Source organism: Macaca nemestrina, chromosome 10, assembly GCF_043159975.1.
Source record: "Macaca nemestrina isolate mMacNem1 chromosome 10, mMacNem.hap1, whole genome shotgun sequence".
NCBI classification, from domain to species: Eukaryota; Metazoa; Chordata; class Mammalia; order Primates; family Cercopithecidae; genus Macaca; species Macaca nemestrina.
In genome coordinates this window covers 84971021-84996746 of record NC_092134.1, presented here as the reverse complement: position 1 = coordinate 84996746, position 25726 = coordinate 84971021, and the positions used below count along the sequence as shown (strand labels likewise).

At 38.4% G+C, this 25726-nt stretch overlaps 1 long non-coding RNA gene across 1 annotated transcript; it reads right to left on the bottom strand.

Annotated features, from left to right (window-relative positions):
• Positions 1–18939: 18939 nt before the first annotated feature.
• LOC105492912 (uncharacterized) lies at positions 18940–25722 on the bottom strand. The gene is made up of 3 exons (XR_011609185.1): positions 25662–25722; positions 25471–25587; positions 18940–19201 (listed from the first exon to the last, which is right to left on the bottom strand). It is a non-coding gene; the product is annotated as an uncharacterized lncRNA (long non-coding RNA).
• Between the last annotated feature and the right edge of the window lie 4 nt (positions 25723–25726).

The window sequence follows — 25726 nt, the reverse complement described above, 5'->3', positions numbered from 1 at the left end:
TCATTATTGTTTTGTTCCTGACACCTGCTCCACAGAGGATACCTTGATTGTTCTTTTTTTTTTTTAAACCACACTCATACCTCAGCCTGATGGTACCTCACTTCTTATTTTGGAAAGACTGAAACGCTTAAGCATGCATGAGCAGTCATGGGCCTCTAGTGTTCATTGAAATGTAACTATTTTACTTAGGCTTTCAGAGATTTTAAGCATTTTAATAGAACTTATCAAATATTTTCTCTCATCTTTGCCGCCCATCTTTGTCGTCCAGCTTTTCAAGCGGATGTCCGAGCATGCTGACATCCTTTCCTACCCATCAGTTCCTTTTTTGAACCTCACTTCCTCCTGTAAGCTGGCGTCCATCTGTCCTCCTCTTCAGGAATCATACACTTTTTCTGCACCAAAATCTTCCTGATAAATCGTAACTACCCCTTTCTCCTTTGATTTCTTTACTGGCTTAAATATTACGAAATTGCACTTTCCTAGCTCTCCCTCATCCTTCCCGTAATCATTTTCCTCTGCTGGACAGCTCCTGCTATCTCAGCGGTAGAAGACTCAAGCCAGGACTTCTGGAGCTTGTAGGTGCTGAGGTCATCAGGAATGCTTTCACCAGTATTCCAGTCCTCTGTCTGAGCACATGGTGAGACAGAACTTCTCAGCTGCCTCAAGGTCAGTGTAGCTAAATATCCAGTTTGGGCCAATGGAAAGTGAGTGGTGGTGATGTTCAAGGCAAAAGTTTTTAAAACAGTGCATGATTCATCATGTTTCTTTTTCCATATCTCAACAATAGCTGAAGCATGAAGGAGGAAGCTCCCTCGGCCTGGTTACCTGGGTGAGGATGACACAGAACAAAGCCCTTCCTCCAAGCCCATCTAGAGAGGACACATCATGTGAGTAAAAAAATAAACCGTTCCGATTTTAGGTCACTGGAGTTTAAAGGTTGTGTCAGGGATTCCCAAGACCATTCTCAGGCTCAGTTATTCTCTAGAAAGATTCACATGACTCAGAAACCATCGTAATTACAGTTGCAGTTTATTACAAGGAAAGAGTACAAATTGAAATGAGCAAAGGGAAAGTGCACATCTAGCCAAATCCAGGAGAAACCAGGTGCAAGTTTCCAGGTGTCCTTGTCCAGCAGAGTCACACAGGAGTACTCTGAATTCTCCCGGCAGTGATGTGTGGCAACATGCAAAATACTACCAAACAGGGAAGCTCACCCAAGCCTTGAGGTCTAGACTTTTTATTGGAGGTCAGTCCCATAGGCATGTGCATATGAATGACCTCAGTTACTCACACTCAAGTCCCCTCCAGATCAAAAAGAGGCATTCACTGTAAAGATAAACTTGTGTGGTCAAACTGGTACAGCATGGCCCAAAGCCTCAGATGTACAAAAACACTCTTATCAGGCAGAATGTTCCAAGGGTTTAGGAGTTATCTTTAAGGAGCAATCCAAGGACCAATCCTGAAGACAAGCCTTTCTTTGGAATATGCAGAGCATGAAAAACCTAGGCCTACTGTCCGGAGCTGCACGCCCCGGCCATAGCGAATAATAATTAAGGATTAAACGCCTGAGCTATATTCATTTCCACCCCACACCTTCTCCCTAGATTTACCTTCTTCCCTGTATTAATACCGCCATTAAAAGATGGCGCTCTTCCCGCTTCTTCTTCATTCATTTTTCCCGTGCCTGCGAAAAGACTACCTGACAGCGCAGGCGCAACATGACGTCCAACCGGAGAAACTGAAGCCTATCTGGCCATGCCTTCCGCAATGAGGTCATTTCCACCTTAGCCCAACCCCTTCCCCTCCAAGTGTATATAAGGCATTGCATTACCACCATTAAACGAGACTTGATCAGAGCACTGTCTTGTCTCCATTTCTCGTGTCTCTTGTTCCCCAAATTCCCACCCCCTCCTCCAGGGCCTACACTGACTATCCCACGGGCCGGGATACGTGGCGCCCGACGTGGGGCCTGGAAACGAGGGACTCCGTGAGGAAGAGGACGCCAAAGGACGGTCGACCGCTAACGAAGACAAAAGGAGTCAAACTCTTCCGATCACCGCGGGAACCTGCCGCGTCAGAATCGAAGGTAAGTGACGTGTCCGAAATGGGACAAGAATTAAGCCAACATCAAATATATGTAGGACAATTAAAAGAGGCTTTAAAGATACGAGGAGTAAAGGTTAAAGGTAATGATTTGTTTAAATTTTTTGATTTTGTAAAAGACACTTGCCCTTGGTTCCCACAGGAAGGAACTATTGATATTAAAAGATGGCGTAGAGTAGGGGATTGTTTTCAGGACTATTATAATACTTTTGGGCCAGAAAAAATTCCTGTAACCGCCTTCTCTTATTAGAACCTCATTAGAGATTTAATAGATAAGAAGGAGGCCAATCCGCAAGTCATGGCTGCGGTCGCTCAGACAGAGCATATTTTAAAGGTTAGCTCCCGCTCTAACCTCACAAAGCCTCCGCAAGATACGGAGGAAGATCTCATTTCCCTCGAAAGTGATCATGAGGAAATCAAGTCTCCTTCTGTAACAGATAGAGAAATACCACACGAAAACAAACCAAAAAAATACCCAATTTTACAGATGCTTCAAAAGGAGGAGGAAATTAATAAGCCTAATCAATCGGATATAAATTGGGATGATTTAGAGGAAGAGGCGGCTAAATATCACAACCCTGATTTGCCTCCCTGTTCTTCATACCCACCCCCATATAATAAGACACATAATGAGGCTTCTGCGCCCATTGTTATGGCAGCAATAGATCCCAAAGAAGAATTAAAGCAAAAAATTGCTCAACTAGAAGAACAGATTAAACTTGAAGAGTTACATCAATCATTGATAATTAGGCTCCAAAAGCTAAAAACAGGAAATGAAAAAATACCTAACTCAGACGCTATGGAGGGTTCCTTGCGCCCACCTCAGCGGCCTGGACAACATGTTCCAAGAGGGAGGTTAGTTGCTAGCCGACATAGAGAAGACTCCCCCCCCAAAGACGTTTTTCCGGTCACTGAAACCATAGATGAACAGGGACAGGCTTGGAGGCATCATACTGGATTTGATTTTACTATTATAAAAGAGTTAAAGACTGCTGCCTCTCAGTATGGGGCTACTGCTCCATATACTCTTGCTATAGTGGAATCTGTAGCTGAGAATTGGCTCACTCCTACAGACTGGAATACCTTAGTCAGGGCAGTTCTTTCTGGGGGAGACCACTTAATTTGGAAGTCAGAGTTCTTTGAAAATTGTAGAGATACAGCTAAAAGAAATCAACAGGCAGGAAACGGTTGGGATTTTGATATGTTAACTGGTTCAGGTAATTATGCAGACACTCAGGCCCAAATGCAATATGACCCTGGACTGTTCTCACAAATCCAGGCTGCTGCTACAAAAGCCTGGAGAAAACTTCCCGTTAAAGGAGATCCGGGGCCTTGCTCACAGCGGTTAAACAAGGACCTGATGAGCCATTTTCAGACTTTGTGCATAGACTTATGACCACGGCAGGTAGAATCTTTGGAAATGCAGAAACGGGTGTAGATTATGTTAAACAGTTAGCTTATGAAAATGCTAACCCCGCCTGCCAAGCAGCAATCAGACCTTATCGAAAGAAAACAGATTTAACAGGATACATTCGCCTTTGTTCAGATATTGGGCCCTCATATCAACAAGGCCTAGCAATGGCCGCCGCTTTTAGCGGCCAAACAGTAAGAGATTTCCTCATTAACAAAGGTAAAGATAAAGGGGGATGTTTTAGATGCGGTAAAAGGGGACACTTTGCAAAAGATTGCTGTGAAAACCAAAATAAGAGTCCAGAAGCAAAAATTCCAGGCCTTTGCCCAAGGTGTAAAAGAGGAAGGCACTGGGCAAACGAATGTAAATCTAAAACTGACATTCAAGGAAATCCTTTACCCCCCAGGCAGGGAAACGGGATGAGGGGCCAGCCTCAGGCCCCGAGACAAGCATATGGGGCAGTCAGCTTTGTTCCAGCCAGCAACAGCAATCCATTTCAAAACTTAGTAGAGCAACCCCAGGAAGTGCAGGATTGGACCTCAGTTCCACCTCCCACACAATACTAACACCTGAAATGGGACCGCAAACCTTAAATACCGGAATATATGGACCCTTACCACCTAACACTTTTGGGCTACTTTTAGGAAGAAGTAGTGTCACCATGAGAGGCTTACAAGTCCTCCCTGGAGTTATCGATAATGATTATGAAGGAGAAATTAAAATTATGGCCAGAGCTATTGATAGTATTATTACTGTCCCTCAAGGAGTTAGAATAGCTCAGTTACTCCTGCTACCTTTGGTTAAAACAGATAATAATATCCAATGCTCTAATAGAAATATAAAAGGTTTCGGATCATCAGATATATTGGGTGCAACCAATTACAAATCAAAAACCCTCTCTAACCTTATGGTTAGACGGGAAGGCATTCACTGGACTAATAGACACAGGGGCTGATGTAACTATCATTAAACAGGAAGATTGGCCCTCTCATTGGTCTACCACAGAAACTTTAACTCACTTGAGAGGAATTGGACAAAGCAGTAATCCTAAACAAAGTTCTAAATACCTAACATGGACAGATAAAGAAAACAATTCAGGCCTCATTAAGCCATTTGTCATCCCTTACCTACCTGTTAACCTTTGGGGGCGAGATCTACTCTCTCAAATGAAAATTATAATGTGTAGTCCAAATGATATAGTTACTGCACAAATGTTAACTCAAGGATACACCCCTGGTAAAGGTCTTGGAAAAGGAGAGAACGGTATCCCACAGCCTATACTGGTTTCAGGACAACTTGATAAAAAGGGGTTTGGAAATTTTTAGCTCAGGCCACTGACATACCTGCACCCCAAAGGTGCGCTGACCCCATTACTTGGAAGTCAGATGAGCCCGTTTGGGTTGATCAGTGGCCTTTACTCAATGATAAACTAAGTGCTGCCCAACAGTTAGTGCAGGAACAACTAGCAGCAGGACATATTGAGGAAAGTAATTCCCCTTGGAATACACCTATTTTTGTTATTAAAAAGAAGTCTGGTAAATTGAGACTCTTACAAGATTTAAGAGCAGTAAATATCACTATGATCCTTATGGGTGCCTTACAACCAGGATTGCCTTCACCGGTTGCGATTCCTCAAAAATATTTTAAAATCATTTTTGACCTTAAAGATTGCTTTTTTACAATTCCCCTTCACCCTGCTGATCAGAAAAGATTTGCCTTTAGTCTTCCATCTACAAATTTTAAACAACCAATGAAGCGCTATCAATGGAAAGTCTTACCTCAGGGTATGGCCAATAGTCCTACCTTGTGTCAAAAATATGTAGCTGCCGCTATAGAGCCAGTCAGAAAAACATGGGCACAAATGTATATTATACATTATATGGATGATATTTTAATAGCAGGAGAAATTGGCGAACAAGTCTTACAGTGCTTCGCCCAACTCAAACAAGAGTTAACAGCAGCCGGACTACAAATAGCCCCAGAAAAGGTACAATTACAAGATCCATACACTTATCTTGGTTTCCAGATTAATGGACCCAAAATCATTAATCAAAAGGCTGTTACACGTCGTGATCATTTAAAAACTTTAAATGATTTCCAAAAATCACTGGGAGACATAAATTGGCTTCGACCGTACTTAAAGCTCACCACAGGAGAGTTAAAACCTCTTTTCGATATATTAAAAGGAGACTCAAATCCAAAATCCCCGAGGTCCATTACTAAAGAAGCATTAATAACACTCCAACAGGTAGAACATGCCATTGCAACACAATTTGTTACCGGTATTGATTATTCTCAGCCATTAATATTCCTTATTTTTAACACAACAATAACCCCTACTGGCCTATTTTGGCAGAACAATCCCATTATGTGGGTACACCTGCCCTCCTCCCCTAAAAAGGTTTTGTTGCCTTATTATGATGCCATAGCTGATCTAATTATCTTGGGAAGAGAAAACAGTAGAAAATACTTTGGAATAGAACCCTCTACCATTATACAGCCCTACACTCAATCACGCATCCATTGGCTCTTACAAAATACGGAAGCCTGGCCAATTGCTTGCACTTCTTATACTGGCACGATTGACAACAATTACCCACCTAACAAACTTATTCAATTTTGTAAACTTCATGCGTTTGTATTTCCCCATATTACCAGTAAAGAACCTCTCAATGACGCATTACTAATTTTCACTGATGGATCTTCCACAGGACTTGCCGCTTACACTTACAATAATGTAGTCGTTAAATTCCAGACCACTTATACATCAGCTCAGCTGGTCGAATTGCAAGCTATAATTGCAGCACTATCAGCTTTTCCTTGTCAGCCACTTAACATTTATACAGACAGCACCTACCTGGCTCATTCAATACCCCTCTTAGAGACCGTGTCTCAAATTAAACATATTTCAGACACAGCTAACCTATTTTTATAATGTCAACAACTTATCCGAAAAAGGACTACTCCCTTTTTTCTTGGGCATATTAGAGCACATTCAGGATTACCGGGACCTCTAACACAAGGTAACGCAACAGCTGACACGGCGACTAAAACCATAGCCACAGTCACTACAGGCAATTTGCAACAAGCGCAAAAAGCACATGCCTTACATCATTTAAATGCCCAAACCTTAAGACTTATGTTTAAACTTACCAGAGAACAAGCTCGACAAATAGTTAAACAATGCGCCAACTGCATAACATTTACCTGTTCCCCATCTAGGAGTTAACCCCCGAAGACTCATCCCCAATGAAATTTGGCAAATGGACGTTACTCACCACTTAGAATTCGGTCAACTAAAATATATCCATGTATGCATAGACACCTATAGTGGATTCATCAGTGCAACTCTCCAAACAGGAGAGGCCACCAAACATGTCATAGCTCATTTATTACACTGCTTTTCTATTTTAGGAATACCCAAACAAATCAAAACAGATAATGGCCCCGGTTATACAGCCAAAACCTTCTTACAATTTTGTAATACCCTACAAATTAAACATACCACAGGCATTCCCTATAATCCCCAAGGACAAGGTATAGTAGAAAGAGCTCATCTGTCATTAAAAACTATTATCACAAAATTAAAAGGGGGGAGTTGGTACCCCGTGAAGGGTACCCCCAGAAACATACTCAATCATGCCCTGTTTATCCTTAATTTTTTAAATTTGGACAGTCATGGAAAATCGGCTGCCAACCGTTTCTGGCATCCTGAATCTCAAAAACAGTTTGCAATGGTAAAATGGAAAGATCCACTTGATAGTTCATGGCATGGCCCCGATCCAGTTTTAATTTGGGGAAGAGGCTCAGTATGCATCTTCTCACAAAAAAATGATGCAGCCAGATGGCTGCCTGAAAGATTGGTAAGACAAATAAATCATAACCATTGTCAGTCCAGGGAAGATAAATCTCCCTGAGAAGTTCTTTCCTTCTTGTTTTTCAGAAAATGAAGCCTAACATGAAATTCCTTTGGAGAATAATCGCTCTATATAACATAGTGACAGTCTATGCAGGTTTTGGTGACCCTCGTAAGGCAAAAGAATTATTACGAAAACAATACGGCCAGCCTTGTGACTGCAGAGGGGGACAAATATCTGAACCTCCGTCAGATAGAATCACCCAGGTGACCTGCACGGGCAAGACAGCTTACCTAATGCCAAACCAGTTATGGAAATGTAAGTCTACCCCAAGAGATACCTCACCTAGCGGGCCGCTCCTAGAATGCCCTTGTAGCTCTTTCCAATCTTCTGTACATAGTTCCTGTTATACCTCCTATCAACAATGCAAATCAGGCAATAGAACATATTATACGGCCACGTTACTAAAAACACAAACTGGAGGCATCAATGACGTACAAGTATTAGGATCCACTAATAAACTTTTACAATCTCCTTGTAACGGCCAAAAAGGAAAGCCTGTTTGTTGGAGCACTACCGCCCCCATTCACATTTCTGATGGAGGAGGCCCATTAGATATTGCAAGAATTAAAACCGTCCAGAAAAAATTAGAAGAAATTCATAAAGCTCCATATCCTGAACTTCAATATCACCCTTTAGCCCTGCCTGAGCTTAGAGATAATTTTAGGCTCGATGCCCAAACCTTTGATATCCCAATGCTACTTACAATTTACTTCAAATGTCCAATACAAGCCTGGCCCACGATTGTTGGCTTTGTCTTAAAATGGGCCCCCCTATTCCTCTAGCCATACCTAACCTTTCATTGCCCTATGTCAATTACTCAAATGAATCCTTAGTAAATAATTCCTGTCCTATTACCCCCCCCGCCTTAGTTCAACCGATGACGTTTTCTAATTCCTCTTGCCTCTTTTCACCATCATATAATAACACTAAAGAAATTGATTTAGGCTATGTTGTGTTTGGCAACTGTACTTCCATAATCAATGCCACCAACCCTTTGTGTGCTATAAATGGCTCGGTTTTCGTTTGTGGAAACAACATGGCATATACGTATCTACCTACAAATTGGACAGGGCTTTGTGTTCTGGCCACTCTTCTCCCCGACATTGATATCATCCCTGGAGATGAACCTATCCCCATCCCCGCTATTGAACATTTTATTTATAGACCGAAATGAGCCATACAATTTATTCCCTTGTTGGCTGGACTAGGAATCACCACTGCTTTTACTACAGGAGCCACAGGCCTAGGAGTCTCACTAACCCAATATACTAAATTATCCAATCAACTAATCTCAGATGTACAGACCTTATCCAGTACTATACAAGATTTACAAGATCAAGTAGACTCGTTACCTGAAGTAGTTCTCCAAAATAGAAGAGGTCTAGATTTGTTAACGGCAGAACAGGGAGGGATATGTTTGGCTTTACAGGAAAAGTGCTGTTTTTACGCCAACAAATCCGGAATCGTCAGAGATAAGATAAAAACTTTGCAAGAAGAACTAGAAAAGCACAGAAAAGGCCTGGCCACCAATCCACTATGGACTGGACTCGATGGACTTCTCCCCTATCTCTTGCCATTTCTTGGTCCTTTACTCACTCTTCTACTTTTCCTCACTCTCGGGCCTATAATCCTTAATAAGCTTATGGCATTTGTCAGACAACAAATCGAGGCCTTCCAGGCCAAACCTATACAGGTCCATTATCATCGCCTTGAGATGACTGAAAATGGTGAGTCTTATTTACCTTAATAAGGCCACCTCCCCTGTGTGCTGAACTGGACAGTCAATGACGGGTAAGAGGACACTATCTCCATCGGAGCCTAAGACAGGAGGGCCGCCCTTGCTGCTGCCTTATCCCATGACGGGCCTAGAAGGTGGGGGTGAGTTGACCCAACCTAAGACAGGCGCAGTTCCCGAGGGGTTTTCTTATCATAAAAATATAAAAAGGGGGACCTGTCCGGAGCTGCACGCCCCGGCCATAGCGAATAATAATTAAGGATTAAACGCCTGAGCTATATTCATTTCCACCCCACACCTTCTCCCTAGATTTACCTTCTTCCCTGTATTAATACCGCCATTAAAAGATGGCGCTCTTCCCGCTTCTTCTTCATTCATTTTTCCCACGCCCGCGAAAAGACTACCTGACAGCGCAGGCGCAACATGACGTCTGACCGGAGAAACCGAAGCCTATCTGGCCACGCCTTCCGCAATGAGGTCATTTCCGCCTTAGCCCAACCCCTTCCCCTCCAAATGTATATAAGGCATTGCATTACCACCATTAAACGAGACTTGATCAGAGCACTGTCTTGTCTCCATTTCTCGTGTCTCTTGTTCCCCAAATTCCCACCCCCTCCTCCAGGGCCTACACTGACTATCCCGCGGGCCGGGATAGCCTACAAAGTTTATTCTTTCCTACCCAGGGAGTTGATTTTGGAGGTCATACATTCTCTTCTGATTGTTACAGAAACCCAAGTCATTTCCAGTTTTGAAACACTCATTATACTAAAAAATGAAGAGATGTCCAAACAAAACTGTAAAGGAAGGTGAAATAATGTAAATATTTACATTTAGTAAAATGAGACTTTAGAAATAAGGCTTTTGGAGACATATAAACACGGAAGAAATTTATTAGCTGGAAATCTACACTGTAAGAAATCTTAGGGAGAGTCCTTCAGGAAGAAGGAAAATGACACCAGATGGAAATCCGGATCTACACAAAGAAGTGAAGAGCCCCACACATGATACTTATAAAGGTAATTACAAAAGACTTGGTATTCCTTTAAAAATCTTTTTATTTTAATGATAATTGACTATTTAAAGAGAAAATAATAATATATTTTGGGGTTTATGCCATATGACAACAATAATAGCACAAAGTCCGTTGGGATAAATGGAAGCATATTGTTGTAATATTTTTACATTATAAATAAAGTAATACATGTCACTTGAAGGTAGACTCTAATAAGTCAAAGATATAAACTATAAACCATAAAGCAGCCTCTAAAGTAACACAAAAGTAGTTATACCTAATAACCCAACAAAGGAGATCAAATGGTATCACAAAAATACTCACACAAAGACGCAGGAAAAACAGGAACAAGGGAACAAAGAACAGCTTAGACAAATAGAAAACCAAGAGTGAAATGAGAGTCAAAAACCCAAATGTCAACTAAATATCTCAATTAGAGAACAGAGATAACAAGATTTGATTTTTTAAAAAGAAAGAAACCTAACTGTATGCTGCCTCATAAGAAACCCACTTTAAATATAATACCACAAAGATGTCAAAAGAAAAGTATGAAAAAGATATTCCGTGCTGACACTAATCAAAATAAAGTTGGAGTGACTTTATTAATATCAGAGGAAGTAGATTCAGGAGCAAAGAAAATTACCAGGGCTAAAGAAGTTCATCTCATAATGATAAAAGGGTCAATTCATAAAAAGAACATCTGTGCATCTGACAAAATATATGTCACAAAGACAGAGAACTAAGGAGAAATAGATGAATGCATAATTTTAGTTGCAGATTTAAATACTCCCTCAATAATTGATACAAGTAGACCAAAATTCAGTAAGTGAATAGAAGACATGAAAAACACTATGAATCAACTTGACATAACTGAAATTTATGTAATGCTCTACGCAGCAACAGCATAATACACATTCTTTTCAAGTATACATGGAATATTTTCCAAGAGACACCACATTCTGGGCTATAAACCATGTCTCAATAAAATTTTTTAAATTCAAGTCATAAAAGTATTTTATCTGATTATTAAGCAATTAAATTATAAATCACTGGCAAAAAGATATCTGGAAAAATCTTCAAAATTTGGAAACTAACTAACATACATCTCAATAATTTAAAGGTCAAAGAAGAAATCCAAAAGGAGAATTAGAAGGCATTTTGAACTAGATACCAATGGAAACAATATTTTAAAACTTGTGGGATGCAGCTAAATCCCACAAATTTCCCACCAATTTAAAGGGAAATGTATAGGATTAAATGTCTGCATAAGAAATTAAAGGCCTAAATTTAAAAGGTCAGTGCTTCTACTGTAAGAAGCTAGCAAAGTAAGATCCAATAAACCAAAGTAAGCAGAAGAAATAAGAAATATAAAAATTATAACAGATATCATTGGAATAGAAAAATAAAGAGAAATTAATGAAATCAAAAGCCGATTCTTTCAGATGAATAAAACTGATAAACCTCTAACCAGACTGATCAGAAAAAAGAGACCGAGGGAGAGAGATGGAGAGAGAGAGAAAGGAGACACAACATTTCCAGTGTCAAGAATGAGAAAGGTGACTTTACCACGAATTGTATAGGTATGAAAAGACTAATAAGGGAATTTTGAGAAAATATTTATTTTAATAAATTTGAAAATGGATAAGAAATTGGCATATTTCTTAAAAGATACAAACTACTAAAGCTCACTCAAGAAGAAATAGCTAACTTGAATAACCCTATTAAATAACTAAATTAAAGAAATAATTTCTAGTTAAAACCTTTCTATAAAGAAAAATTCAGGCCCATATGGCTTTACTAATGACTTCCACATTTAAATAATAAATAATAAACAATAAACAACAACTTCTGGAATATTAGGAGGAAGGAATACTTCTCAATTAATTTTGTGATGCCAAGATTATGATGCCAAAAATCAGACTATGACATCACAAGAAAAAACAGAGAGCAATATCATTCATAAACATAGATGAAAAATTTTAATAAAATTTTATCAAGCAAATTTCATAATATGTAAAGAAGATAATGCATTATAACTAAGTGGGGTTTACTCTAAGAATGCAAGATTGGTTTAACATTCAAAAATTAATATTATATGTCATATTAACAGAATAAAGAAGAAAAAATCTTAATCTCAATATGTATAGAAAAAACATATGACAAAATATAAAATCTATAATATTCCCAATGAGCAAATTTCAGCAAACTGGGAATATAAGGAAACTGGTTCAACTTGACAAAGGAGATCTACAAAAAAATCTACAGCTAACATCATACTTAATAGTAAAAGACCAAAAGCAGTCTCTTTAGGATTTGGAACAAGGAAAGAAATCTGCTCTCACCACTTCTATTAAACACTGTATTATAGATTCTAGCCAGTACGATTAGGACAATAAAAGAGACAAAAGGCTTCCAGACTGGAAAAGAAAAATTAAAACTGTGCTTATTCATAGACAACATGATCATCTATGTAGAATATTCATAAAACAACTTCCAGCAGAACTAATATATGAGTTTAGCAAGGTTACAGAATAGAAAATTCAACATACAAACTAGATGTAGATATTCAAATACTAGGAATAACTAAAACTTAAAATTAAAGGGGAAAAATACAATTTACAATAGCATCAAGAAATATTAAATGCTTAGGTATAAATCTAACAAAAGACGTACAAGATTGTACATTGAAAATTATGAAATACAGCTTAAAGAAGCTAAGGGGGATATTACCACTGACCCCACAGAAATAAATAACCATCAGAGAATATTATGAATACCTTTATGCACATAAACTAGAAAATATAGAAGAAATGGATAAATTCCTGGACCCATACACCTTCCCAAGACTGAACCAGGAAGAAATTGAATCCCTGAACAGACCAATAATGAGCTCCAAAATCGAGTCAGTAATAGATAGCCTACCAACTTTAAAAAGCCCAGGACCGGGTTGAATCACAGCTGAATTCTACCAGAGATACAAAGAAGAGCTGGTACCAAAAAAACTATTCCAAAAAATTGAGGAGGAGGGACTCCTCTCCAATCATTCCATAAAGCCAGCATCATCCTGATACCAAAACCTGGAGGACACACTACAAAAAAAAGAAAACTTCAGGCCAATATCCTTGATGAACATCAATGCAAAAACCCTCAGCAAAATAACTGGTAAACCTAATCTAGCAGCATATCAAAAAGCTTATCCACCATGATCACGTAGACTTCATCCCTGAGATACAAGGTTGATTCAACATATACAAATCAACAAATGTGATTCATCAGGTAAACAGAACTAAAGACAAAAAGCACATGATTATCTCAATAGATGCAGAAAAGACTTTCTTTATAAAATTCAATCCTGTTTCATGTTTAAAACTCTCAACAAACTAGGTATGGAAGGAACATACCTCAAAATAATAAGAGCCATCTATAACAAACCCACAGCTAACACCATACTAAATAGCCAAAAGCTAGAAGCATTCCCCTTGAAAACTGGCACAAAGATACCCTCTCTCACCACTCCTATTCAACATAGTATTGGAAGTCCTGACAAGAGCAGTCAGGCAAGAGAAAGAAATGAAGGGCATCCAAATAGATAGAGAGGAAGTCAAACAATCTTTGTTTGCAGATGACATAATCCTATATTTAGAAAATCCTATAGTCTTGGCCCAAAAGCTCTTTCAGCTGATAATTTCAGCAACATTTCAGAATACAAAATCAATGTGCAAAAATCAGTAGCATTTCTATACACCAATAACAGCCAACCTGAGAGCCAAACAAGGAACACAATCCCATTTACAATTGCCACAAAAAGAATAAAATACCTAGGAATACAGCTAACCAGTGAAGTGAAAGATCTCTACAATGTGAATTACAAAATACTACTCAAAGACATAGAGATGACACAAACGAATGGAAAAACATTCCATGCTCATGGATAGGAAGAATCAATATTGCTAAAATGGCCATACTGCCCAAAGTAATTTACAGATTCATTGCTATTCCTATTAAACTTCCAATGATATTCTTCACAGAATAGAAAAAAATGGTTTTAAAATTTATGTGGAACCAAAAAAGAGCCCATATAGCCAGGGCAATCCAAAGCAAAAAGAATAAAGTTGGAGGCATCACATTACCCAATTTCAAACTATACTACAGGGATATAGTAACCAAAGCAACTTGGTACTGGTACCAAAACAGACACATAGACCAATGGAACAGAATAGAGAACTCAAAACTAAGGCCACACACCTACAACTATCTGATCTTCAACAAAGCTGACAAAAACAAGCAATGAGGAAAAGACTCCCTATTCAATAATGGTGCTGGGATAACTGGCTAGTCATATGCAGAAGATTGAAACTGAACCCCTTCCTTACATATACAAAAATTACCTCAAGATGTATTAAAGACTTAAATGTAAAACCGAAAATTATAAAAGCCTTGTATTACAACCTATACAATACCATTCTGGACATAGGAACCAGGCAATGATTTCATGACAAAAATGCCAAAAGTAATTGCAATCAAAGCAAAAATTGACAAATGGGATCTAATTAAACTGAAGAGCTTCTGCACAGCAAAAGAAACTATCAACAGAGTAAACAGACTACTGACAGAAAGGGAGAAAATATTTGCAAACTATGCATCTGACAAACATCTAAGGCAGCATCTATAACAAACTTAAACAAATTTACAAGAAAACAAACAATCCCATTAAAAAGTAGGCAAGGGACATGAACAGACATGTCTCAAAAGAAGACATACATGCAGTCAAGAATTACATGAAAAAAAGCTCAACATCACTGATCATTACAGAAATGTGAATAAAAACCACAATGAGATACCATCTCACACCAGACAGAATGACTATTATTAAAAAGTCAAAAAATAACTGATGCTGGCAAGGTTGCAGAGAAAAAGGAATGCTTATCCACTATTGGTGGGAGTGTAAATTCATTCAACCACTGTGGAAGACGGTGTGGAGATTACTCAAAGACCTAAAAACAGAAATACCATTCAACCTAGCAATCTCATTACTGGGTATATAACCAAAGGAATATAAATTGTTCTAGTGTAAAGACATATGCATGCATACGTTCATTGCATCACTATTCAAAATAACAAAAACATGAAATCAACCTAAACACCCATCAATGATAGACTGCATACATACACACCATGGAATACTATGCAGTCATAATAAAAGAACAAGATCATGTCCTTTGGAGTAACATAAATGCAACTGGAAGCCATTATCCTTAGCAAACTAACACAGGAACAGAAAACCAAATTCCACATGTTCTCACTTACAAGTGGGAGCCAAATGGTGAGAACACATGCACACATAGAGGGGAACACCACATACTGGGGCCTAACAGAGGATGAAGGGTGGGAGGAGGGAGAGGATCAGGGAAAATAATTAATGGGTACTAGGCTTAATACCTGGGTGATGAAACAATCTGTACAGCAAACCTCCCATGACACAAGTTTATCTACATAACAGACCTACACATTACCCCGAACTTAAAAGTTACATTTTAAAAAGAGCTAAATAGAGATATACATTAATTCACAAAAGAGCTCAATATTAAAATATTAAGCTGTCAGTGCCCCCCAATTTGATTTACAGATTCATTACAATTGTAATCAAAATCCCAGCAGGTCTTTATGTAGAAAATGACAAGAAGATTCTAAAATTCCCATAGAAATGTAAATTATCTAGAATAGCCAATACAATTTGAAACAGAACAAAGTCAAAGGTCTTACACTGCCTGACTTCAAGACATTATAAAGCTATAACAACTAAGACAATGCAGTATTGATATAAAGACAGAAAAATAGACAAATGGAACAGATAGAAAATCTAGAAATAGACTCATGAATATATGGTCAATTGTTTTTCAACAAAAGTACATAGGCAGTTGGGGAGAAGAGATTGTCTTTTTAAAAAATGTGCTGGAATAATTGAATATCAACAAGGGAGAACTTCTATGATATGTTTCATACCACTTCAAAAATTAATTCAAAATGAATCATAGAACTAAAGGTAAAGTCTAAAAAATCTGAAATTATAAAACTTCTAGAAGAAAACCTTAGAAAAATACTTTGTGACCTTGGGATAGGCAAAGATTTCTAGAAAGAAAAATTGATACATTGAGCCTTATCAAAATTAAAGATTTTCCTCTTCCTAAAAAACATACTGGCAGAAACAATTGCAATTCGCATATATGATTAAGGAATTGAATGCAGAATAAACAAACACCCAAAACTTAATCTATTATTATAAAGCAAGAAACTCAATTATAAAATGGGTAAAATATTTGTTCAGACATTTCATCAAAGATGTATGGATTGCAACTGGACGCAGTGGCTCATGCCTGTAATCCCAACACTTTGGGAGGCCGAGGTGGATGGATCAACTGAGGTTGGGAGTTCGAGACCATCCTGGCCCACGCGGTGAAACCCAGCTCTACTCAAAATACAAAAATTACCCGGGCATGGGGGTAAGGAGGCTGAGGCAGGAGAATCGCTTGAACCAGGGAGGCGAAGTTTGCAGTGAGCTGAGATCAAGCCATTGCACTCCAATCTAGGCAACAAGAGCGAAATACTGCCTCAAAAAAAAAAAAAAAAAAAAAAAAAAATATATATATATATATATGGTTTACAAACGAAAAGATGCTTAACACAATTAGTTATTAGAGAAATGCAAATTAAAACTATGAGACAACATTACACACCTATTAGGATATTTAAAATTAGAAATAATGGCCATACCAAATTCTGGTAAAAATATAGAGCAACTGGAAATCTCATACACTGATAGTAGGAATGTAAAATGGTACTTGGTACTGCAACTTTGGAAAACAGTTTGATAGTTTATTAATTTTTAAGTATACAACCCCTACCATATGTCCCAGCCATTCCACTCCTGTTTACCCAAAAGAAACAAAGCATATGTCCATACAAAATTTGTGAATGGATGTTCATAGCCACTTTATTTGTAATAGCCCCAAACTGAAAATAACCAAACTGCCCATCAACAGGTAAATGGAAAAACAAATGGTAGTAGATCTACATGTAGTGATGTGAATGCTACCCCTCCCCAACAGATGTTCACTCAGAACCTGTAAATGTGACTTTATTTGCGAAAATGGTCTTTGCAAATATAACTAAATTAAGGATATCAAGATAAGATCATCCTAGATTAGGATGGGACCTCAGTCTAATGACAAGAGTCTTTAGAAGAGAAGGGGAAAGACACATCAGAAGAGAAGGTGATGGAAAGACAGAGGCAGAGACTGAAATGAGGCATTTACAAGCAAAGGAACTACACAGATTGTCTGCAGCCACTAAAAGCTAAAAGAGAGGCTTGGAACCATTCTCCCTGAAAGCCTTTAGAAGAAACCCTGTTGACACCTTGATTTCAGACTTCTGGCCTCCAGAACTGTGAGGGAATACATTTTTGCTGTTAAAGCCACCAATTTTGTGGTAATTTGTTATGGCAGCCCTATGAAATGAATACACCACATGATGGAATATTACTCAGCGGTGAAAATGAATGACATGAATGCTGTACATAATAACAGAAATCTCAAAATAATTATTCAAAATGAAAGAACCCATACCGTAAAAAGTACACACTGTATAATTTTATTTAAATAAAATTCTAGAGAATGTATAACATTCTATTAATACAATAAGAGAAAGTATATCCATGGTTGCTTCAGGATGGGAGGGTCAGAATGGCAGAGAGGACTAAGATGACAGATTACCAAAAGGTCTAAGGAAATTTTGAATTCATGGATATCTTCATTATCTTGTTTTTGTTGATAATTTCATGGGTGTATATACGTGCCCAAACTTATCAAGTATGTGTCGTTTATTGTATGTCAATTATACCTCAATAAAGTTCTTAAAAATATAGTCTAAATTTAACTCTTTGTGTTGGGGGGGCCATGTAACAACTTAGCTATTTTAGATGATATCATGGCAGCAGAGGGGTGCCTCTCCTCTGCAGGATGCCCTAATATCCTCATCACTGGCTTGGATAATAATGCAATGGCTTCCCACCCACAGGAAATGTCACTATGTAGTGTTCGTTGGCTCATTTATTCTACATACATTTGAGTTCCTTCTATTTTTCAAATATAGTTCTTGGTACTGTAAATACAATCAATAATGATTAAGACAAAAGCCCTCATGAAGCTTACATTCCATTAGATGAAACAGACAGACAAAATTATTAGATATTTATAATGTCAAGTGGGAATTTAAAAAATACAAATCAGAGTAAAGGGCACGTGGTGGTAGCTGCTGCTTTAGAGAGGGGATATAAAAGGATCTCTCTGAGGACATGTCATTTGAGTGAGGGAGCCAAAACCTTGAGACAGAAGTGCACATCTGGCACACCTGAGGGAAAGGAAGCCAGTGTGACTAAAGCAGAATGGGCAGTAATGGAGTGGAGTGGGCAGTAATGATGTCCAGGGGTAGGCCTGGACTTGGAAGTCCATGTGTGTTTTGTCCTAAGCATGATGCAGAGGGAACGCAGGGTTTTGAGGAAGGCTGTGATGTGATCTGTATGTGTTTTATGTATTTGTTTGTTTATTTATTGATTTTATAAGAGACATATTTTATGTATAAAGATACAGATGGAGTGAAAGTACAAGGACCAGAAAAGATACGCAAACATTAACTACAACAACAATAAAGGTGTTGTGGTTATATTAATATCAAAGTAGTCACTTTTTTTTCAACTTTTATTTTAGATACAGGGGGTACATGTGCAGGTTTGTTACATGGGTATATTGCATTCAGATAGTGAGCTTAGTACCCAATAGGTAGTTTTCCAGTACACACTCCCCTCTGTCTTTTCCCACACTAGTAGTCCCCAGCGTCTGTCCTTCCCATGTTTATGTTCATGAGTGCCCAATGTTTCGCTCCCACAGGTAAGAACATGCAGTATTTGGTTTTCTCTTCCTGCATTAATTTCCTTAGGATTATGGTCTCCATCTCCATCCATGTTGCTGCAAAGGACATGACTTTATTCATTTTTATGGCTACATGCAATTCTATGGTGTATACGTACCACATTTTCTTTATCCAGTCTGCCATTGATGAGCACCTAGGTTGATTCCATGTCTTTACTATTCTGAATAGTGCAGCGATGAACACATGCATGCATGTTTCTTTTTGGTAGAATGATTTATTTTCCTTTGGGTAGACACCCAGTAATGGAACTGCTGGATCAAATGGTATTTCTGTTTTAAGTTCTTTGAGAAATCTCCAAACTGCTTTCCACAGTGGCTGAACTAATTTACATTCCCACCAACAATGTAGAAGTGCTCTCTTTTCTCTGCAGCCTCACTAGCATCTGTTATTTTTTAACTTTTTGTTAATAGCCATTCTGACTGGTGTGAGATGGTATCTCATTGTGGTTTTGGTCTGCATTTCTCTGATGAGCATTTTTTCCTGTGTTTACTTGTGTGTGTTCTTTCAAGAAGTGTCTGTTCATGTCCTTTGCCCATTTTTCATGGGGTAGCTTTTTGCTTGTTCATTTAAGTTCCTTATAGAGTCCTGATTTTAGACCTTTGTCAGATGCATAGTTTGCAAATATTTTCTCCCTTTCTGTAGGAAGTCTGTTTACTGATGGTTTCTTTGGCTGTGCAGAATCTCTTTAATTTAATTAGGTCCCACTGGTCCATTTTTTTTGTTTTTGTTGCAATTGCTTTTGGGGACTTAGCCAAAAATTCTTTGCCAAGGTTGATGTCAACAAGGGCATCTACTAAGTTTTCTTCTAGAATTTGTTTTCATTTTTTATGTTTATTTATTCTTTTTTAATTTTTTAAAATGTTGTGGGTGCATGTTAGATATATACACTTATGGCATACATGAGATGTTTTGATACAGGTATGCAATGTGAAATAAGCACATCATGGATAATGGGGTATCCATCCCCACAAGCATTTATCTTTTAAATTACAAATAATGCAATTGCACTCTTTCAATTATTTAAAAATGTACAATTAAGTTATTTTTATTATAGTCACCCCGTTGTGCTATCAAATAGTAGGTCTTATTCATTCCTTTTATTTTTTGTACCCATTAACCATCCTCATCTCCCCCAACAGCCCCCACTATATTTCCCAGCCTCTCCTCCATGAGTTCTGTTGTTTTGATTTTTAGATACCACAAATAAGTGAGAAAATGCAATGTTTGTCTTTCTGTGCCTGGCTGATTTCACTTAACATAATAATCTCCAGTTCAATTCATGTTGTTGCAAATGACTGAATCTCATTACTTTTATGGCTGAATGGTACTCCATTTGTGTGTATGTACCACATTTTCTTTATCCATCCGTCTTTTGACGTATAATTAGATTGCTTGCAAATCTTAGTAAACAGTGCTGGAACCAACATAGGAATGTAGATATCTCTTCTATATACTGATTTCCTTTCTTTGGGGTATATTTTCTAGAATTTTTATAGGTTGAAGTCTTGCATTTAAAACTTTAATCCATCTTCAGTTAGTTTTTGTATATGGTGAAAGGTAAGGGTCTGGTTTCATTCTTCTGCGTATGGTTAGCCAGCTATCCCAGCACCATTTATTGACTAGAGAGTCCTTTCCCAATTGCTTGTTTTTGTTGGTCTTGTCAAAGATCAGATGGTTTTAAGTGTAAGGCTTTATTTCAGAATTTTCTATTCTGTTCCATTTGTCTATGTGTCTGTTTTTGTGCTGATACCATGCTGTTTTGGTTACTATAGCTTTATAGTATAGTTTGAAGTCAGGTAGTGTGATGTCTCCGGCTTTGTTCTTTTTGCTTGGGTTACTTTTGCTATTCAGGCTATTTTTTGGTTCCATATGAATTCAGAGTAGTTTTTTTCTAATTCTGTGAAGGATGACATCAGTAATTTGATAGAAATAGTGTTGAATCTGTAAGTCGCTTTGGGGAATATGGCCATTTTAATAATATTGATCTTACAATTCATGAACATGGGATGTTTTTCCACTTATTTGTGCATCTCTGGTTTCTTTGAGCAGTGGTCTGTAGTTCTCCTTGTAGAAATCTTTCACCTCTCCTTGGTTAGCTGTATTCCTAGGTATTTCATTTTCTTTGTGGCTATTGCAAATGGGGTTGTGTTCTTAATTTAACTCTCAGCTTGAATATTATTGATGTTTAGAAATGCCACTAGTTTTGTATATTGATTTTGTATCCTGAAACCTTACTAAAACTGTTTATCAGTTCTAGTAACCTTTTGTCAGAGTCTTTAGGGTTTTCTGCATTTTAAAATGAGCATTCTGGCTACCGCAGGAAGATAAGAATGAGCTAGTTAGTAGGCTTTGACAATAGTCCTTGAGAGATATAGTATGGCGTGGCCTAGAGATGATGAGAAGTGATCAGATTTAGGAAACGCTGTAGAGATACAGACAATACATCTATCTGATGTAAATAGAAAAATAAAGGAAGTAGTCTCGACCGCTATGACCTGGACGACAAGGAGCCTCTAACTCGGATGCTGAGGGCTACGTGGAGTGCCTGGATGACGAGGAGGAGGATGAGGAGGAGTATGATGAAGATGCTCAGGTAATGGAAGACTAGGAGGACGAGGAAGAGGAGGAAGGTGAGGAGGAGGAAGGTGAGGAGGAGGAAGGTGAAGAGGAGGACGTGAGTGGAGGAGAAGATGAAGGTTATAATGATGGAGAGGTAGATGACGAGGAAGATGAAGAAGAGCTTGGCGAAGAAGAAGGGGGTCAGAAGCGAAAACGAGAAACTGAAGATGAGGGAGAAGATGATGACTAAGTGGAATAACCTATTTTGAAAAATTCCTATTGTGATTTGACTGTTTTTACCCATATCCCCTCCCCCGCTCCAGTCCTGCCCCTTGAGACTTATTTTTTTCTGATTGTAACGTTGTTGTGGAAACTAGAGAGGAAAAGCGTACTGGGGGTTGTGGGGAGAGGAAGGGCGGAAGGGGGTGGAATAAAATACCATTTTTACTGCCACTCTTTATTTTTCCCCCTACTTTTTCTTTGTGTCCGGTTTTTGTCCCTGTAAATGCAATAGCTAAGTACACACTAAGCATTTGTTCCTGGTTCTCAAAGAAGATGGTTTGGAGTTCTCTTACGTTTCCTGGTATTTCCCAAGTCTCTTGGGTTGGGTGGAAGGCCGCGGCTGGTCTCAGTTTGGTTACTCAACGCCCAGGAGGGGCTGAGCACCAGCCATATCTTTTGCTTTGATTCACATGATACCTGCTTTTCTCGGGCCTGCTAGAGGCATCCAACACCCTGGTTTGTAAATAGCAACCTAAAGGCGTATTTTGGCACTGGTTTGGCAACATTCCCCATCTCTCATCCATTTTCCCCCTTCACAGATGGTGGTGGGCTTCGCTCTACAAAGGGGACTCAGATGTTACTCCTGAGAGCTTAAGAGCCAGACAGCTGAAAACGGCAGGCTTGTGAGTTGCAAGGAAAATGGATTTGGTAATAATTAAAAGAGAAGAAACCCTCAAACTTCAACTTCTTTAAAAGAAAAAAAAAACTGTCCTATCTTGTTCTGTAAAATATTAGAACGCTTTGTTTTACAAAAATGTCGAGAGAATTCTTCCACATATACTTCTGCACTTAGAACATTTTACAGACCTAAGTGCTGGAGACGTTGCTACACGTCAGCCGGGCTTTTTTTTTTTTTTTTTTTTTTTCCCCATACACCCGAGCATGGAAAAAATGACGCAAAATTTTATTTTCTTACCTAGTGGAAATCTGAAATGACTGCAAATTCCTAGTGAATGTACAGGTTTGCTTTCGTGTCCCTCTCTGGTTGCTTTGTAAGTGATGTGTAATTTGTGAACCCATGTTTCATCTGTATAAAAGAACATCTGTACCAGTTTTTCTCCTGCCCCTCAGATGAGCCAAACTTTGAGTTTTATGTCTGTTTGTCATTGATACATTTCAATAAATTTTTTCATACAATTTTTTGGGGGATGGCTTCTTTAAGTCCAACAGGCCACTGATCTTTTCAAGATGCATTCCAGATGAACTGCTAGGTGAGGGGGAAGCTTCATTTTTGTTACCTGATAGAATAGCTCTTCTTATTTTTTATATATATATATATATAAAAGGTGATACTAAGTTTGGATACTTTTGGTTTTAAAGCAAGACTCAGTGGTATATCTTCATTAAAAGCTTCATTTTAAAAAGCTGTAAAGTTACTAAAAACACAAATACCCAATCAATCAAGTTGGGCCAACCTTGGAACCTTGTTTTGAATATCTTTCATTGTTTTGTTTGTTGTATTGTAAAAAGAATGTATGGTTGAAACTCAGGAATGTATAAAACGAATTATTTCACACAAAAAAAATTACTTTTAAGAAGTATCTGTTCATGTCCTTTGTCCAATTTTTAATTGAGTTGTTTGGTTTTTTCTTGTTTATTTGTTTAAGTTCCTTATAGATTCTGGATATTAGCCCTTTGTCAGATGCACAGTTTGCAAATATTTTCTCCCATTCTATAGGTTATCTATTTCTTCTGTTGAGAATTTCTGCTGTGCAAAAGCTCTTTGAGCCAACAAACATATGAGAAAAATGTGCAACATCACTAATTATCAGAGAAATACAAATCAAAACCACAATGAGACATCTCATCTCACACCAGTCAGAATGGCCATTATTAAGTTAAAAGATAACAGATGCTGGCTTATCCACTGCTGGTGGGGATGCAAATTAGTTCAGCCCCTATAGAAACCAGTTTGAAGATTTCTCAAAGAACTAAAAATAGAACTTCCATTTGACCCATCAATCTCATTATTTTGGATGTACTCGAAGGAAAATAAATCATTCTAACAAAAAGACACATGTACTTGTATGTTCATCGCAGCACTATTCACAATAGCAAAGACATGGAATCAACCCAGGTGCCCATCAGTCATGGATGGGATAAAGTGTGGTACATTTCTCTTCATGGAATACACCATGAAATACTATGCAACCATAAAAAATAATGAAATTATATTCTTTCTAACAACGTGGATGTAGATGGAGGTCATTATCCCAGCAAGCTAACACAGAAACAGAAAACCAAATACCACATGTTCTCACCTGTAAGTGGAAGCTACACTCACACAGACATAAAGATGGGAACAATAGATTCCAAAAGAAGGGAGGGAGGGGACAAAGGATGAAAAGCTTCCTGTTGGGTACTATGTTCACTATCTGGGTGACAGGATCCCAAAATTTGGCCTTTGGTGCTGAAGGCCAAACCTCAGCACCATACAATATATCCTTGTAACAAACCTAAATGTATATCCTCTGAATCCAAAATAAAAATGGAATTTTTTTTTAAAAAAATTACTTTTGGATAGCAAAAGACTTGGGGTGGTTTGAGAGAGGTAGGAATTGAGTTGGATTATGAGATACATCTGGCCATAAAAGGGTAAAAGTTCCTGTGATGTGAGATGATAAAGGGAGGAGCTTAGACTCCTTATGGAAACTGAGGTAAACAAAAAGGTAGATTATGATGGGAATGGCCCTTCTGGTCTCTTAAAGGGTGGGAGAGAGTAACCTCTAATCAGAGTCTAATTTGAAGCACTTCATGATAGTAAGAAGGTGGTGTGCAGAGAGGGTCCATGGTGGTCTCACTAGCAGCACCTGGAGCTCTAAAATCAAAACAAGGGATGGGACAGTGTGCCTTTCCCTTAAATCCTGCTGAAGACAGGTGGGGGGCCGAGCCAACGTTGACACCTCCATCTGTTGTATATACCCTGATATTTTGTCACAGGTTGCATGATTTGTGAGTCCTCTTTAGATTTCAGCCCTCTCCTTCTCCACTCTGCATTTCTGCATGAGGAGTTTTCCCACCATCACCTGAGCAGGCTGTGGGACCTGAAAGGTACTATCTCAGGTCCTGTCTGCCTAAACACGCTATACCACAATTCCCACTTCACCACGACCTCCCCATGTAGGCACAGTGCTCTCTCTGAGGCTGCTCCTCCAGGGGCCTAGTTTCAAGGGAGAAGCTGGCCCTTGGTTCTTTCTGTTCTTAAATTTCTAGATATATTGGGGTATTTTATATGCACCATCACCAAAAAGAAGCAGGTCCCAGAGTTGCACATCTATACCTAACGCCTCTTCCCTAATATTCACTTCCTGCCTCCGTATTAACACCCTATACTTTCTTCAGAAAACCTGTTTTCATCCCCTCTAAGGTTTTAAATCCATGATCATCCACAAATCTTTGGTGATCTTCTAAGTCAAAGACTTTGAGAATTCACAACAAAACCATTTCTCTCTAAAGGACCTACCTCTTGAAATTGAAAGCCAGATTTCTCAGACCTGATTTTGAAATTCAAACTAAAAACTGGGTTCTTCTGGCCTCATTGCTTTCATCTCTCAGAATCAATGGATTTCCAATGCAATGGCTAGAAGGCAATGAAGAAGCAAAAATTTGCAGAAACTAAAATTAAAATCCCACAACATTATCCCATCATTTTACCATTATCATTTGGATTGAATGGAGCCTAGTGTGCAGCTGGGAGGGAGAGCAAGTTGTCTGTCTGT